General features: G+C 41.8%; 1 pseudogene; it reads left to right on the top strand.

Moving 5' to 3' along the window:
• The first annotated feature begins 562 nt into the window (after positions 1-562).
• Positions 563-19,049, top strand: part of LOC148035385 (uncharacterized) — a 33,524-nt pseudogene continuing 15,037 nt past the window's right edge.

Genomic DNA, 19,049 nt, shown 5'->3' on the forward strand with positions numbered 1-19,049 from the left:
ACAATCTCTACACCAGCAGGGGAGTTTGATGATGCATCGCAGCCCCCAGTGGCTTGGATCTAGTACACATACATGGTACAGAAGTGAGTATGAAAGGATATGAAGCAATACAAACAGTAAATTGAGAGTGAACCGCACGCACAATCCACATACCTGCAAGTTCCAATCACGGGTCACACCGTAAGCAGTGACAGTAGCCGGGATGGTGAGATATCCAGCCTCAATCATCTGACAAGTTGACTCTACCGCATCTGCCGGCACAGCACCCCAGAATAGGCCGGGCATGCCTTGACCCAGCAGGGCCGACGCCAAGAGCGATATCCATGACGAGTTCTCTGGATAGCCACCGTCAGGAGGCGTGTACACGGACAGCTGCAATGTGGCCTCTGCTCCCTCCATAATGTTACCATAACTGATGAAGACGGACATGAATGCTATTAGGATCAGACAGAGGGGGCGCTGGAGGCTCATCGACGCGGCCGCCACCGATGATACTGACTGGTAATTGTAATGATGTGAAGCTTGTTTTTTCATAGATTTCCTACGCGGGCCCGTGCAGACCATGATCGGGGACCAAGATTACCGCTTCGTGCACCGGCCGATGTTTCTGCAACCCAGCCAGGAGGGGTATATCACACACGTACAAGGTGTCTTAGTTCTATGTGTGCGTGTATATCGATTATAAGAGCGAAGGCGGGCTCTCTCGTACAATACTGTGGCTGAGCGGGGCGCAGCTTATGTACGAGTACGATGCCACTCTCAAACACTTACAACACGCCAGGTTCAATGCTTGGCCAATGATGTTGGGCATTCGGCTACCGCCATCGTCGCCGATTGAGAGTTTTACAACCAGACAGCTGACGTGGTGTTATGGCTTAGACTCGCTCTTAACAATCCAAGGGAAAAGATGCTAGTAAGTGTGGAAGAGGGAGCTTTTTATCGTTTCCTATATGGAAGATTTCAACATTTCCCACATTTTCATGTCGTGTCCCCCACATGTAATTAGGGGATTGCATTGCCCATTTGCAATAATGGGGACTCGTAATGAGAATGTGCCCATTTGCATCTATAATTCTAGGGAAATTTTTAATATCTCCTACATTTCTATATATGTACTCTTGCATAAGACTAGGGAATTACATTGCGCATTTGCCAATGTAGGGAATCGCAGATATAGAGAATTACCTAAATACTCGGAAAACTCTCTCTAGACGAGATTAAGGGAATTCAAGCTTATGGTCTATATCTTGTACATTCAACCTATATCTAGTGGAATTTGCAGTGGACTATATAAAATGAACCTGCATTGTGTAAGAGGCGCACATACACATGCACACCCCACACACAGACCCTCTACTTCCATTTGAATGCTATTTGATTAATAGGATAAGGTTTTCTTATGAAACTATATTACAAACAATCACCATATTCATTAATCATCATGAAGCAATTAAACAAAAGGGGCATTTAATCACCATGCTATGTACTGCATAGATATGCCTTATTCGTTTCAAATCAACATTGCCTATTCTTCTCATCTAAGGTTTGCATGGATTGTTTGATGTTACCATCAACACACGACACACTCCATCATGAGCTCATTCAAGTTTATGATTCCTATAAACCTAAGGGATAAGCCAAAAGCAAGTATCATACTTGTGTCAACTAGAGAAGTTTCCTACTTAGCATTGAGATGTTTTGCAGTATGGGATCAAGGTTCGAGCTCAATCTCAAAATAGTTGATTCGGTTAAGGCATTTAATGGGAACTAGGAGGTTGGTGTAACTGATGTGAATGTGTGAACCTTAGGTTATTAAAAGAAATGTACAACGTACATACTATTACATACATTTCAATCCTTAGAAAATTAATCAAACACTCACGAGGTTCGCTCATAATTATGTAATTCTACCACTTTGAGATTTTTTAATAACCTTTCTTAGATCTTTTCTATATACAGAAGGGTATTATTTAATGGAGATATTCACAAATTGAATGGGAAAAAGGTGTGTTTTATTCATGATAAATTTGCACATGAGGGGTTTTCTAACTAGGCCTTGAACGCATGTGATAACTAGGGTTTAGATATAGTGAGCACCTTGAGTTCAAACACAAAAGAGGACACTTCAATGGGTTGCGAAATTCAAGAAGCATTGATCATCGAAATCCTAAAAACTGGATAATGACTTAAACTATGGAAGAAAAAATCCATTGAATCAATCAAGTTGAGAAGGAAAATAGTTAAGTAAATGACTTTTAAATATTTGTTTGCTTTCATAGATCTTCAAAGAAATTCCTACTTTCAAGAATCCATATTAGCAGAGATTTCCACAGGTTCCTGGTTGTTGAAATACTTGCTAATGGATATGCTTAAAAGTATCACCCATTACATAAACCTGGATATGCTTTAAAAAATCTGCAATGGTACTTACATAAATTATATAATTATTTTATGATAATTTATGTTTGCTTTGTATAAATTATACCTTTTTATAGCGAGTGCTTGTTAAATGTGAGGTATTGTACTCAGTAAGAGAAATATGAACACTTAATTTCCAATAGTTATAGTTCTAAATAAATTTTGCACAATTCATAGTACCTTATGTTAGTATTCTAATGGAAAAGACATCAATTTTACATACTAATCAACCTTTGAGATATAACCTAATTATGAGCTCTTGTATATGACAAGCTATTGAAAATAAACTAATTAAGAAATAGCTTATGTCAAGAAGAATCTCGCATAAATTACAAAAAGGTAATGAAGCAAATTGACTTGGAGAGAAAAGACTATAGAGAAAAGGACGTGTAGAGGAGAGAGACTGACTTGAGAAGAACATAGAAATATTGTAAGTGGAGAGAGAAACATAGGAATGAGGGAGACAAATGGCTAACACCTATGAAAGGATAGGCAGAAGCTTTGCAAGTTGAAAGGACAAAGTCTTTTATTGCATAGATTCTTGTGAAGGTGATGTTATATCACCTATCAAAATAGATATTGCACTAGTATTATATAAGAACCACCTAATTCCTTTTGTGATTTCAATAAGAGTGCTCTTAATCCACTAGCTAGTTCAACTCTAACAAATATATCATTATCAAGGAACATGAGTTTCAGTAGTAGTGAATCGAGTACCCAATCACAAAGATTAGTGAAAATTTTCTCCACATTTGCTTGTAAGACCTTCACTCAATTAATATCCCTGCCCTCTCTAAACATTGAAGTCTTCATGTTATGTGGTCTAGACAACTCGGTGTTAGAAAACTGTGTACTCCCTTGAGAAGCTACCATCTATCCCCTAGGAAAAAAACTAAAATATTTGACAATGCTCCATGACTTACATTTTTGAAAAATTTGTCAGAGTTACCTATCTCTCTAGAAGGTACACATTGTGCTTGATTATCTATAGATTTCATACTAGCCACTACGTTAGAAAGTATTCTCCTATCCTACACTTGTTTTGAGTAAGATAGGGTAGGAAAGTTAGTAATGCAACCATTCTTAATATTTGTGGCTTTTTGACCCATACAATTGGGCATTTTGATAACTTTCTGAATGTGTGAAACACTAGTCAGAGAACTTGTGACAATGTTTCCTTATGGTACACTATAGTGAGCTGCTCGTGTTAGATCACTAACCATTCTTGCTGCAACAATAGCTATTGTGGCTACTCCAAACAATTCAAGACCCTGTTTGAACTTCCAAAAATCTATGAATAAAGTTGTTTTCCTGCATACCTTGAGACATAGATCTTGTTATCATTGCTAGGTTCACTTACTTTTTTCAGTTCCGAAATGAGTGACCTTACAAAGTTTCAACAAATTGATCTTCTTTTTCATCCGAGAATGGATTTTTCCTCAAATGGCCCAATCCCTGAAGAATATGTGATTCTTTTGCATGCTTTAGATTTCGAGAGACACTCCCATTCTTCTTCTTGCTTAGCTTACATTCATCATTTGAAGGAGCAAAGGCTTGCATGTTGCACTATGTAGTTACAGACTTCCCTTCTCAAGCTATAAAATGGATGTTATATACAAGTGCAAACTTTTGTTCTCAGGCTATAGATTTGAAAACTTTCCTTCTCACGCTATGAAGTTAGTTATGGTGTGGAGTATATTACTCAAGCAACTCATCAGTCTTTTGGTGCTGCAAGTGGTTGTTGTTGCTACTAATGAACTTGGTGAATATAGATTAAACAAGCTCATACAATTATTCTTATGACTAGTATTCTGCCTTTTTTCTTGGTGTTCCAATTACTCCTCTTTTTGAGCTTTGGTGTTTTGGTATCTTGCTAGGTATATAAAATGTCCATACCATTCCAATTAGTCAACGTCCATCATATTAGCTTTGGTGCATGTGGGAATTTGAGGCTTCTTATTATGAGTCTATGTAACCTGTCCCTTGTTTTCAATAGATCCTTGACCCACTACACATGGTTTCTCCTCAACTACTCTCTTGCCACAGCTCAAGGTATAGAACAAGTTCATTAAACCCAAAATACGAGAGTCATGGTCTAGATAGTAACATAATTCTTGGAGTGGAGGTGGCCTAGCATGCGAGTACTCAAATCCATGAGCTTATGTTTGTCATGATTTCTTTTAAAAATAACATAGAAATTTAGCTAGCTTCTTATACTTTTGTCAAAAACAATACAAGAGCTTCACAAGGTGCAATAATAGCCACGGAATGGGGTGTATTCGCCTACATTGTCATGCCTTTTGGGCTGATGAACGCACCTGTGACTTTTCAACGCCTAATGTGCACTATCTTTAAGGACATGCTTAGGCGCGAACTGGAAGTGTTTGTAGACGACTTATGCGTACACTCTAGTTGGGCCAAACACTTAGAGAAATTGAGAGCTGTCTTTGAAAGGTGTAGGTTGTACCACCTCTCGTTGAACCCCTTAAAGTGCCAGTTCTGGGTGAAACACGGATGCATCTTAGGGCACGTAGTGTCAAGGAACGGCATTGCCACTGACTTCTCTAAAGTCAGAGTCATTGTTGACTTACCACCACCCGATAACTACAAGGGAGTTCAGTGCTTCTTAGGACACACTGGATATTATCGACGCTTTGTACTAAATTACGCACTAATTGCTAGACCATTGTACAAGCTCTTGATAGTGTTCAAGTGGACCAAGGAATGCCAGCGTGCATATGAGGAGTTGAAAAAGGCTCTTACTACTGCACCAATCTTACGAGCCCCAGACTGGAACATAACGTTTCATGTATACATAGACGCCTTTAAGTTTGCTATTGGAGCCGTGCTATGCCAGCTTGGTGAACATAACTTAGATTACCCAGTGAGTTTTGCCAGCAGGAAGCTCACAGAGACGGAGATGAACTATTCCACGATAGAAAGGGAGGGGTTGGCCATGGTATTTGCAGTAAAGAAATTTGGGCATTACATGTTGGCCACTCCATTTGTCTTCTTTGTTGACCATCTAGCCTTGCTATATCTTGTGAACAAGCCTTGCGCTACGGGACGCATAGCTAGATGGTTACTCCTTCTACTGGAGTTTGACTTCTCTGTGGTTGTACGCAAAGGAAAGCAGCAGTACATGGTTGACCACATGTCCTACATACCCACAGGAGAAGCCGTTGGACAAGGCATACCTGATGATTTATCGGATGCTCATCTCTTTAACCTGTCTATCCAGAGAGAATTGTTTAAACCCAATCTGACGCCATATTGGGCCGATGACATAGTGCAAGTGCTAGAGAGCGGACTACCTGAGAGACCCATTGAGAAGGCCAGACCGAGAAGACTTATCCTGAAAATTCAGCCATACCAACAGATAGCCGGTCAACTCTACAGGTTGGGACAAGACGGTTTATTGCGCAGATGCGTATGTGAGCATGAGATGCACGATGCATTGAAAGAAGCACATGACGAAATCGCTGGAGGACACTTTAGTGGAGATACAACAACCCGAAAGGTGCTACAATCCCAACTATGGTGGCCCACCCTTTTCCACGATGCAGCTAAATTCATAAAGCACTACGATGAGTGCCAAAGGACCAAAGTGCCTTTGCCGAAAGACAAGATGGAGTTGACCCTTGTCATAGCCCAACAACCCTTTGGAAAATGGGGTATCGATTTTATTGGACCTATCAATTTTGCGGCACAATATTCCCAAGCTCGCCACATCATAGTGGCAACCGATTATCTAATGAAGTGGGCAAAGGCACGAGCCACGAGGAAGAATGATGCTAGAACCACTCCAAAGTTCTTGTGGGAGCAGTTCATTTCACGGTTTAGCTGTCCAATCGAACTTGTAAGCGACCCAGGCACGCACTTCATTAATGAGGTGATTTCCCACCTTCTCTCTACCTTCCTAATAATTCATCGGAAGTCCTCTCCCTATTACCCTCAAGCTAATGGCCAATCCGAATCCATGAATAAAATCTTAGTCAACGTGCTTACAAAGGTAGTGTCTACTTCAAGAAGTGACACGGATAACAAGCTAATGGCGGCCTTGTGGGCCTATCGCATAGCTTATAAAATAGCTATAGGACAGACGCCCTTTAGGTTGATATACAGAACTGAAGCCATTTTACCCTTAGAATTCTTCATCCCTAGCTTAAGGATAGCAGTCCAGGAGCGTTGGGAGGGAAGAGAGGCTTGGACCAATCGCTTAGTGGAGTTAGAGCACCTAACGGAGACTCGACTCCTCGCCACTCACTCTCTCATTTGTGAAAAGGCTCGACGAAAGATGTGGTTTGACAAGCATGTCAAACAACGAGACTTTGAATAAGGGGACCTTGTTCTGCTATACTCTGTAAAAGGACATAAACAGAAGATGAAGTTTCAGGGGCTAGGGCCTTTCAGAGTACGCATGAGTGGTAGAACAAGGAGTGTTGAGTTAGAGACACTTGAAGGCAAAGGAATAGGCTTTTTTAATGGCAGCCGCATAAAGAAGTACTATCCTCCTTCCCATCCATTACATCAGCCACCCATGCTAGAACCCCCAATGAACGTCAGCATGGCTACTATAATCGACCTTACAGATTAGGACGAAGAAGCAGTGGCACCGGCGTATCTACGAATCACAGTCATAGCGGGAGCGACGTATTCTTTCAATGCCTTGATTGATGAAGGTGCCGACTACAACATCTTGACGCATGACCATTGGACACGCATTGGTCAACCAAAACTATAGCCCACTAATGCTAAACTCACCCCGTTTGGGAGTAATTCTTATTCACTCCTAAGGAAGTGCAAGGTAGTCGTTTCTATCGAGTCTGAAAGTTTACAAGCTTTCTTCCATGTGTTGCCTAACACTAAAGGAGCCGGTAATATGTCACTACTAGGTCGTACTTTCAAGAAGCAAATGAACTGTAATGTGGATTACAACCTAAACCACATTCATCTTACTATAGGCAATGTGTGCATAGTGACGACTTTCAACAAGGGCTATCCTAAATCCTCCACCATTATGAAGTCACCGGTAGAAACCCCTACCACCACGTTTCAGCCCAAGTCTAAACATAAGAAAACTAAGGCCTCATGCCAGGCTCTCGACCCTAGGCCCAAACCCACCAAGAGTGCTCACAAGGCTAAGGAGTCCAAGCTTATATGGGTGCCAAAACGGCAACGATCACATCCGGGTAGACCACCCAAACTTGATTCTAAACGCCAAAATAATCAGCCATCATGGCCTAAGAGGCAGTCTAGACGCTATCGACGTAGACACATAACCACGCCATGATGGATCCCCAAAGATCTCTTACGAGCACAAGGATACTACGAGGGAAACCCCTGGATTTGGATGCCTAAAAATGGCAAGTTTAAAAGCTCATCTACAAGCAATCTCACCCCAGTAATAAGGGAGGCTTGCACATAGGGTACCCATGGCATAGTTAGCAAACCATTTCCCACTGTGGCTAGTAAGCCCCAGGTCATCTATCGACCAAAGCAAATGCCACAAGCCTTAGACTTACCTAGTCCAAAGAGCTTAAATACCCCCAGGACTGCTAACTCAGAACCCAGCACAACTCCCATGCCCCCAGAGCTTCCTACAGCACCTTAAAGTGCTTCGGAGTGCAAAGCCACACCTGTGACACCAATGATGGAGTCACCACTATCCAGTCCATTTGCACCATTCCCACCAGCAGGTCTTAAACCTTCCTACACGGTACAACCTTTCCTTTCCTTGGCTAAAAACCTCGCCACGACTTCTGGGGATGACCTAGTAACCTACATCAAGATGTTGGACAAAACTTTCACTACATTCGCTAGAAGTTATGAGAGACTAGACCTAGGTCTTCTTGACAAAACACTTGCTTCGGATGTTCGTGCATTACCATGCACTTGGGAAGAATACGAACTTATGACCACTAAATTCCCCAAAATTGATGTTGAACTGATAGCAAATGACGAAATCTCAAAGGAGCAAGCTGCCCTTAGAAGACTAATCACTTCATATCGTAAGCCTACTCGTTCTGTTCCTGAGCACGAGTTGCAAGAGCTCTGAGAATCCAATGGGAGAAAAAAGGTTGCTAGATAATGACCAATGCTGAGCAACACAAGGAAATTAAAATCGTCAAGTATGACCCTACTTATGTTGCACCTATCTCGTTTAGCGTTTTGGCCATCACCCGCAACCAGCATCTAGATGACCATGTACTCGCTCACCCTTACATTGACCAATTCCTTACCGAGGAGGAATTACATGTTGCAAGCCGCCTTAATACTGAAGATCTATTTCACGATGTCTTGATCTACATCTCCCAAGTCTCCATCCAGCCATCTGCTCTTGATTGTCATGCCCAACTCGAATACAATCCAAGCTTCTATGATTGGTTATTGGCTAAGTAAGTCAATCCACGAAAAACAACATTTGCCTCTCACTTCCTATGCTAATCCTAGGAAGGATTCCTTGAAAGATCCAAGACGGGGGGGAGCAATGGGAGCAAGAGCAGAGCGAAATGAGAGTCATGCTATCTAGCAGAATGTTATGATTAATTGAGTGTCAATGGAAGATAATGAAAAGGGAAAACAGTAGCAATTGGTGCCGTGAGCCTGTCTCTAAAATTCAAGCTCTAAGCAAGTAAACCAATTTTTGACACATAGATTTTTCTCTCAAAATTGAGTTTTATTAGAAATAAGCCGATTTTTAAGCATTAATGTTGGCATGTTGTGTTGACAGGTAACCACCATGGCAGGACAAGACAAAGGGGGCAAACTCCCATTTTCTTAAGAAGAGATGACCAAATTCGGCATCAGCATCGAGACATGAGGATTCAGTCAATTCACCTTCAAGCACACGCTAAACCTGGATGAGTCCATCTTGGAGGAACTTGCAGTCAAAGAATTGGTGGACAGATGCCACCTCCACAAGTATGTGGAAAAGATGGGGCAGGTCGTGGATTACGGCATGTGTGCTGAATTTCTGAGGAACTTTGACAAGGGCAGGAACTTTGGCACTGTCACAGTGAGGATAGGGGAGCAGGAAAGAAGAGTTGAAGAACAGGCTCGTACCCAAGAAAGAGAGGCGGCCGAGAAAGGATGTTTACGCCATGCTGGGGGTTAAAGAAAGAAGAGATGCAAACCGTGGATGGAATCAGCTTGGCTGACATCCCAGATCTAGCAGTGAAGATACAAGCGAAGATGATCCATACACTCTTCTCGGGCCAAAGGTACAATACATTGATGAACAAGATCAGGGTCCCGTTGTTAGGAAGCATCGCAGCAAGAATCCCTGAGGAGGTAGACTGGAATGGGTTCGTGCAGAAAACCATTCAAAGCTCAGTTGCCCTTCTCACTCCAGCGGAAACACGGCAGGAGGAGAATCCCTACCTCAACTGCACGCTCCACAAGGAAGAAACCTGCCTCAAAGAGAGCCACAATTAGATATGGTGGTGTTTTGATAGCCATCATAGATGAAGCAATGAAGGATGCTAGAGTCAGGGAAGAGCAAGATGCACATCAAAGCCGATCGCATCAAAGCCCACCTCACCACGAAGGAGAAGAATCAAGTGAAAGAACGATAAGTGACAAGGGAGAATAGGAGGTGCCGCCTACACAAGCAAGCAAATGAGAAGAACAAAAGAAAGGGGACAGGAGACAGAAGGAAAGGAAAGAAAAATTAAGCAAAGAAGAACGAGCTGAAATCAAGAGGGCTCAAAGAGAGTCTAGGAGGGCTGAGGAAGAAAGAAGGAGGAAAGAGGAGGAAGAGCTTGCAAAGATAAGAGAAGAGTCAAAGAAGGCAGAATTGGTCAGGAAAAGAAGGGTAGAAGAAGAAGCTGAAGAGCAAAGACTGAAGGAGCTGGCCGAGTTGGCAGAGGCTACACGAAGATCTATGGAAGAGATCCACGAGGGTGGAGAGCTCAAATCCGTGAGCCCCTGTCTCATAAAGCCGATGCTAGTGCAAGTGTGGAAGTAGCTCTAGTGGCTGTAGGCAAGGGCAAGTCCCTACTACATCCACTTCCTTCCTCTTTTGTACCTGCAACGACTGAAACCACGACTGCAACCACCACACAGCCCACACCTCTCCTCGACATGGCACAACTAATGAACATGGTGCAAATGCTAGTGAGCAAAGTGGCTGAGATCGTGCCAAAAACTAGATTGAAAAGGCCCGTTGCCATAGATGCAGAGTCACGACAAGACCCTAAAAGACAAAGACTAGAGGCATCAACCACCACACCCCATACTGCCATGCATGCCGACACTGACTATGACGCATCTGTGGCTGAGCTACTGGCACAACTAGACAAGGCAAAAGAAGAGAAGAAAGTGGCCTTGATGGAGCTAGAAAAAGAAAAAGAAACGTCAGCTACGCTTAGGCTAGAAGTTTCAAGGAAGGGAGTCGACCGACGAAGAGAAATGAAGGCCCTGCAAGACCAGCTAATAGCAAAAACAAAGGAAGCCCAGGACAACAAAAGCCGCCTTAGACAAAGGCTGGAAGACGAAGAGCAGAACCTGGTGACAGAGCAAAGAAGTCTAAAGCTACTAGTGCAGCAATACAATGATCTACAACAAAATGTCGCTCGAGTGGAAACGCTAAGACAGGAGGTTCAGGAAGACGAAGCCAGTATACCACAAGAACATACCATGGAGCTCTATTTGTGGTACGAGCTAGAAGAACAAAACAGATTAATAAGTGAAATCGAGTTTCTGAAGAGTGAAGGGCAAGGAGTCTCAGCAGCAGAAGAAAAACGGCTACAAGATGAAGTGCAAATATTACAAGATGCACTGGAGACCTCCCAAGAAGATGTAGAGGCCCTCATGGCCATGGCTTTCAATAAAAAAAGGCTATTCCTTACTTAGATCCAAAGCCAAGAGCAGCTGGTGCAGGAAAAATCAGAAGTACTGGCCGAGGTGAACCAAAGGCTCAGCATTGTAGATCAAGCCAAAGGGATTGCTAAAGAGCAGCTGGCTCAAAAGTTAAGAGAAAGGAACCAGTTGTGGTTTCTAACAAATGAATAGCAACAGGTAGTGATCACCCTGGCGAGCCAACTGGAGGAAGAGAGAAAAAGGATGGAGGAAAGAGCTATGGATTGGGAAAGGAATAATTTTGATAGGGTGAGGGACTTGACCGAACTCTTGGCAGTGGCAAAATGCGAAAGAATGCTTGCAGAAGCTAGGGTTGAAGCTGCCGAAATAACTACTAAAACACAGCGGCAGGCCTTCCTCAACACGATACTCCATGTCACACAAGCTGAGGGCGATGATCCAGTGGAAAAGGTGAAAAGAAAGTTGGAGCTAACCACCCGAGCTCTAAGATATGGTCTTCAAGAGCGGGAGCTCCCAACGAGTACAGGGATCACTAAGGAGCAACAATTCCGCTACATACGATGTACGGGCCTTTCCACTACTGAGCTCAGGGAGCTAGGTTTTGAGGAGCATGAACAGCCACCACCACCACTGCCAGTCATCCCATCTGTGGTGGAGCGACATGTTGAAGAGGGTCTGAATTTCGAGCAAGGTGATGAAGAAGAGCAACAAAGAATGCTGAGTCCGCCTCAACCCGATCTCCCACAAGAAGAACCTGGAGATGCCCATCTGCCTGAGCGTATAGTTGCAGCGAGGAGGAGAAGAGAAGAATTAGCTGAGGAGGCCCAACGCCGAGCACGCATAATTCCAAGACAACTTCCTGAAGAGCCCATGCCACTGAGAGATGATGCACATCCTGTAGACGGGCCCCAGGAGTTGGTCATTTGGTGTCAGCGAGAGTTCCATAAACAACTGTTTGGGCTTTCATTTGCTTTCCCACGCTCTCTGAACCGGGCCCTGCCTCTAGGAGTCTTAGCCAAGATCAAGGATCTGGCTAATGAACTTACAAACAGGTGGATAGAAGAGAGGAGCATGATAATGACTAGGTGGCGACAAGAGCCATAGGATTATTGGGAAGATAAGGTCAATCTAGTTCCCAAAACTGTCCAAGGCTACGAGGCATAGCCGAAATGGCAGAGGAGGATTTGGGACACCAATTTTGATGCATGGACCGCCTTTTGCAATTCACTCCCCAAAGAGCGCAATGATCTTATCTACATGCCATGGAGTGGACTATGATAGAGACTTGCATGGGGATTACGACTTCCCAAAAATATATAATGTAAATGCTAGGAGCCCCGAGGAATGCTTAGTGTTTAGGTTAGAAGATAAACTTCCTTCTATAAATTGTTTCCTTGCAAACTTCTCTTCCTGCCCAAATCCAATGTTTTTGACCACTTGTAAGTACCTCCGACTTATCAAATTCATGCTACTCCAAAAAACCCACAGCAGAGGAAGCCCATATCCCCCCACTCTTCTTTGATATCAACCTAGGAATAGATAGTAGAGCTATTACTAGGTTAATGATGCGGGCTACTCTCCTTCCTTCCTTCTGTGTAGAGCTCTTAGAAAATATGAGTGACACCCACTTCACAAGGTGTAATCACCCTTTCTTGTCAACCACTCCTCTGAGAGCTAAGGCCAATATTAAAGAATACCTACAAAGTCGCACATTCTTATCTCAATGCCTGCAACCGCCCCGTGATTAAATGGGTATAATATACCTTGACAATTGTACTCCCTCTCTCATTCTCAAAAAAAAAAAGAAAAAAAAAGAGAAGAAAAGAGAAAGAAAATAAAGAAAAAAGAGAAAAGCCACAAGGGAACAAAGACAAGGTGACTGGAGAGAAAGACAAGAGCAAAAAATAGCAAAGTTGAAAGATGAATCTACCACTAAGCAAGTTAACAAGGAGAACACTTCACATGTGCTTGCAGTCTCCCTTCATTGTTATTGTGAACCACACTCATTGCATCTAGGGTTCTCCCTAGCCCCTTCCACACTTCACACGTAGGGCACATCAAGGGCAAGACTTTTTGACATGTCACCCTAAGTTTTGCACCGCATCTCCAATGACGCACAAACTGGGTCCTCAAGTGTGGGATATTACCAAGGGCTTCCCCAAGGTTAGACCCATCTCCCAGTTCCATTGGAACGGGCACCATGCACTACACAATGAGACAGACACACCCCCTAGGAAGTGCACAACTTTTCTTGCAAGTTATGCTCGTGTTTCAAGAACTAGTTGCTTGGCTGAAGAAGATCATCCACTACATCCTCCAATGACAAGGAATTTTTCCATGAGTCGGACATGACTCCATTACTGCAACTTCAGGAGCTTCGTTGCGAAGGTTTAAATGGCTCAACAGATTTCATGTTGCCAATCATCCGCCTACTGATGTGGCTGCCATGACTGAACCAAATCAAGCAAAAGAAAAACTCAGTGATGGATATGCCATTGGCATAGATCTTGGAACCTCATCATCCAATGATCCATGCCCAATGCCTCAAGATCTACGGATCGCTTATTGATTCCACAAGCCTGAAGACTTTCAACTCAAAGCTGAAGACCTTCTACTCAAACACAAGGATCTTCAACCAAGGCCACGGATTTTCAAAGCAAACAGCGTTCGGGGGTTTCTCCAAAATAAATCCCTCCAATACCATCCTCCTAAGGGATTGCTTATTGCTTCAAGCGTTTTGGATACTCAAAAGATAACCGGCTACATAAGGGGTGCCACAACAATGTGAAAGATGCCGAGTATCTTCATGAAGCCTAAAGCATGCCGGAATCTTTCCTGGTCATCGTCCTTAAACCCCATCACCTATCATTCACCCAACCACATTGGAAGCAGTGTCACCCACCTACTTGTTCCACCTAGCAGCTGACCTAACTAGCCAATACGTCCTTGTCACCCACGTCTTCGGTGCATGCTATAGCCTGCTTTCTACGACGGTGAGTGCCATGGGACTGGCACTCGTCCAGGAGGGGGGTAATGTTAACCCCAACACGAAGAAAGCAAAAGGAAATAAAAAAGAAGCAGGGCAAAGGCGGAAAAAAGGTAGCCCGACTGAAGAAAGAATATGAGAAAAGGCCAAAAGCGCAAGGGCAACCTTAAAAGTCCAAGGCAAATGCAAAAGGAAAAAGTCACATTTTAAAATAAAAAGGCGCACCCTGAGATCTTGTAAAAGAGCGCCAGGCTCTCACCCACGCAATTTGTAAACGTAGACAAGCGGTGGAAAGGAATCTAGGAAGATAGAAGGACAATGGGAAAAAGGGCCTAGGCTATGGCCGGCCATGTAAAAAAGAGGAAAAGGGGATGACCGCCCAAAAGGGATTTTAGGGTTTTGTATATAAATTTGAAAAGTGAATGAAAAGCTCATTCTTGTGTGTGGCCAAAGCTTCTTCTTCTTCTTCTCTTGTTTCTTGCCTTCTTGCTTGTGCTTGAGAGAGTGTGAGGGAGTGAGGGAGTGATTGTGTGAGAGTGAGGGATCTTGGAGAAGAAGCTCTCCATCTTCTCTCTTCATCTTCCCCTCTTCTCTTCTCTTCTCTTGTCTCGCGCGTCGCTATGGAGGATGAAGCTCATGGGAGAGGGATTGAGGTTGCTTGAGCTTGCCTCAAGGATCGTGGAGCTACCGGTGTGCAAGAAATAGGAGGGTACTCGATCGAGCATCAAGGTAAGCTCACTACACCCGTAAGGTAGGCATTGCACGTCGGCTATGTGAGAGGTAGCCATGGCCGCTCGGTTCGAAACACTTGAGCAATAAGTGGTCCGTAGGTCTCGTAGCTCCCCTTCAATTTGCTGCTGATCTTGCAACCTCAACATGGGCAAGGACTCACCGACATCCCGACTCGATGGTATTGGGAAACTGATCCTAATGAATAAAGGCTTATGGTCAATCAGAAGTGGTCAAAAGAAAAAACCAAGGGAAGCTGCACTTTCAATTGTATGGGATAAAACAAATGATCATGCTCAAGCTATTATCAAGCATGAACTTGATGGTAGCTACATTCATCATGTTGATGATTGTGAAACCTCTCATGCGACATGGGATCGATTAGAAACCCTATTTGAAGCTCATTCGAAATCCTCCAAATAATATGTCTTACTAATTGAGTTTTTTAGGCTTCATATGCAAAGTAGTACCTCACAACTCATTTGAATTATATGGAAAACTTGTTGACACAACTTGCAGGAATCAACTTGAAGATTGATGAAGACATTTTCATTGGAGTGCTTCTCAAGAGTCTTCCACCTGAGTTTGAAAATATGTCTACCACATTAATCAACATTTAAAAGCCAAAGCTTATGGATATCAAAGCCTCTCTCGTGGATGAGGAAAAGAATATCAAGAACAAGGGAGAAACAAGCATCCCAAGAGGAGACCAACAACTCAGAAGAAAAGCATAGTCTGTGACTTTTGTAAGAAACTGAGCATATTGAAAAAATTTGCTACGCTAAGAAAACGTCTTAAAGAGCATATCTTGATTTAGTCAAAGAAATGAAGACAACAATCAAGAAGCATAAGAAGAAGAAGAAGAAGAAGAAGAAGAAGAACCCCAAGAACAAAAGGATAGGACTTACCAGTCCCTCTTTTGTAGCTCATTTTTTGATAGACTTTTGTAAGTTTCAAAATGTGGACTTGCCTAATGTTCCCACCATAAGCTCCTATACTCCTCATGTAACCTCTGCACACTATAACCTCTATACACTTAGTGAGGCCTTGTAATAGCCTCTAGCTTTGTATGGTCGGTTATTTCCATCTCTACACTTAGCAAGGTTCTACTCACGACAGCCTCTGTATACTCAGTGTCTTTCTTGGTTGTAATTGAGGAGGGGTGTTGAGAAATGTGCAATCATATCCACCATAGCCTCTTTGCAAGGAATAAAAAAGGCAAAGAAACACATTGCAAATAAAGTCTTAGACTAGGTCATGTATGCATGGTTTATTAAAACCACAGTTGGTGAATACCATGGTCACTTTCCACCTTTCTCCACCTACCAATACCACCTATTCTAAGCCTATAAAAGGCACTCACCTCCACACTCATTCTATTAATTATTTTCTAATGAGTTGTACTTGCACTATGCTTGGATAATATGAGTTGTTCTTCTTTATCAATGCTAATGCCTCATTATGATTGTCTATTTGATCATCAGAGATCCTCCTTAGCATGCATCCTCAATATTTTAACACCGCTCCCCATCCTATTGTCTCCCCCGCCCACCTATGGTGGTGACCTTGCATCCCCCCACTAGGCCACCACCCACCTCTGCGATGCCCATCACCCACCCAAAAAGGCCCCTACACTCCCCCCACGTGTGCATCCATCACCCTCCTAAGGTGCCCACCCCCTCCACGATACCCCACCCACCCTCTCTACCTTTTAAATTCTTACCTTCAAAATTTAAAAAAACAAACAACAGACAACGTTCAAATTAAGTTTCATTTAATTTCACAAAAATAACCCCACCACAAAGTCCCCCACCCTCCTTCTCTGTATACATATATATATATCTTCCTTTTTACCCCATTCACAAAAAAAGAAAAAAGAAAAACACCAAACACAAAACCACTCTACTCATAATCCCTACAACCCCTTTTCCCTCACCTCACCCCCACGCTTGTTCGACCCGCATCTTTTCGTTTGTCTTCCATGCATGATCTCCCTTTCCTTTGTGTCATGTGCATGTGTGCCTTCTTAGGCCTTGTTTGCATGTGGGATTTGTGCATCTCGTGATGCGTGCTCATGATTGTGATTGTTCATGTGCAAGGATGCACGTGTGGTTTTTTCCATGGGGTGATGTGCTGACTAATGTTCACACGAAGTTCACACTCAACCCATTCCCAGGTACATTTTTCTAAAGTTTTAAATCTCTCAAAATTGAAAAACAACTAAAAAACACATGAAAACTTACGAAAATCCATTTAAAAATCATACATTTTTTATTAAAATGCCAACTAGATATTTAAAATATCTAAAATATTTACTAAAATGATTTGATATTTTTTGCAAAATTTCAAAATCTTTCTCAGTTAGCAATGCAAACACAAATTTAGAAAATAGTAAAAAGCCATTAATTTCATGGAAATTTATAAAAAATACTTGAAAAGTGTTTTAAAATTTTTCTATTTTTTAAGAAGAAAATTATACACACATTTTTGTATATTTTTAGATCGTTTATATGTGCTAAAGTGATGAAAACTAATTGGCAACCTATTGAGACAATAAGAAACCCTTATTTAACATGTAAATTCAATGCAAAATTCTTTTTCCACTCCGAAAATAGGTGAAAAATTCTAGATAATTTTGAAAAATCTATTGAACTTGTGAGCTTAAATTTCAACCCATAATTTTTTAATTTTTAAAAAGGAGAATATTAATCAAATATTTATATCCAAATTCGTTAATATTTGGAAAGGTTTTCAACTTGTTGGATTTTCTTGATAGATTACATTGTGGTTACATTCTCTCTATTATTGACAATGCATTCAAACTGTGCTTGCATACATATACCTCCCAAGTATTTTTTAAATTTCTTTCTTCAAGTTTTGCTATCCAAAATCCACAATGAGTTATTAGAAGAAATCAATATCACCACGTTTTTCACATGTGTTCCTGTCACATACACATATATTTTTAAAAATAAAATCAACCCACTATTAACTTAGCACACACTTTGTGCGCTACAAGCACATTTAATTTTAATTTAAAATGAACCAATTGTTACCAAAAAGCATGCATTGGCAAAAAAACACCCAATTTACAGTTATTTTTTAATAAATGAATGTGCATTTAGAGACCCTCAATCAAGGTTCCAAGTTTGGGTTACCCTAAAAGTACCGTTACAAACTTAATAATTTTTAAATAAACTATAATAAGGAATCATCATTTTCTTTTTAAGAATTATTACCTAATAGAATTTCACCCATTATTAATACTTTTATTAAAATTAATCCTTCATTATATTTCTTTCCTCTCACACTGTACATTTTCCTTCTTATTGAATGTGCTTTGTGGGCATGGGAACACTCGAGTCTTATCTAGTCCCTCTTGTTGTGATGATGGTAAAACAATTCGAGTGTCATGTTAGTATGATCAATTCTTATGTGATTCTATGCTTTTGTTTTGCTCATGTTGATGAGTCAAGGTATGGTATGTATTTTTCTTTTTCTTTTTTGCCTGACATGGGGATTCATGGTGTCTGTTTATCTACATCACATGAAGCTTTCGGTCGCATATGTATGTAGAGGTCATGCCAGATTCTTCCTAGGATGTGGACTACAAAGGGTGGTTAGTCGATGGGTTGAGTCATGTGAGTTTATTATGATTGATATCATATATGTTCCTATCCTATTGTTTTGCAAGCATTCATTGTGCCTATCTATGTGTGTAAACCATCTTAATGGTGCCTCAAACCCCTACCCCGATCTAGTATGTGTCTTTGGTATTGCATGATTATTCCTTGTTGCTAGATTCAAACCTCGTTGCTAAAGCACTATTATCTATGTTTGTGAGAATTACCTTACGGCTAGTTCCAGATGATCCTGACATTTATGATCAATTTCTAACCTCTTACAATAAGAGGTCTAGTCTTGTTTATGGTATAACTATTCTTATGACACGTGAGAGTTTGGAGAAGGCTCTTTCTTATAGAAGCAGTATCTCGATGTTTTTGATCCAAAGAAGGTTATTACCACGTCAGGGGTGAGTGTCTCTGTGATTTCCAACTTGCTATGGAAGCAGTTGTGCCAATTTCTTCAAGAT

The sequence above is a fragment of the Lygodium microphyllum genome, chromosome 6, assembly GCF_053477565.2.
Source record: "Lygodium microphyllum isolate KBCC chromosome 6, Lygodium_microphyllum_v1.1.10, whole genome shotgun sequence".
NCBI lineage: Eukaryota > Viridiplantae > Streptophyta > Polypodiopsida > Schizaeales > Lygodiaceae > Lygodium > Lygodium microphyllum.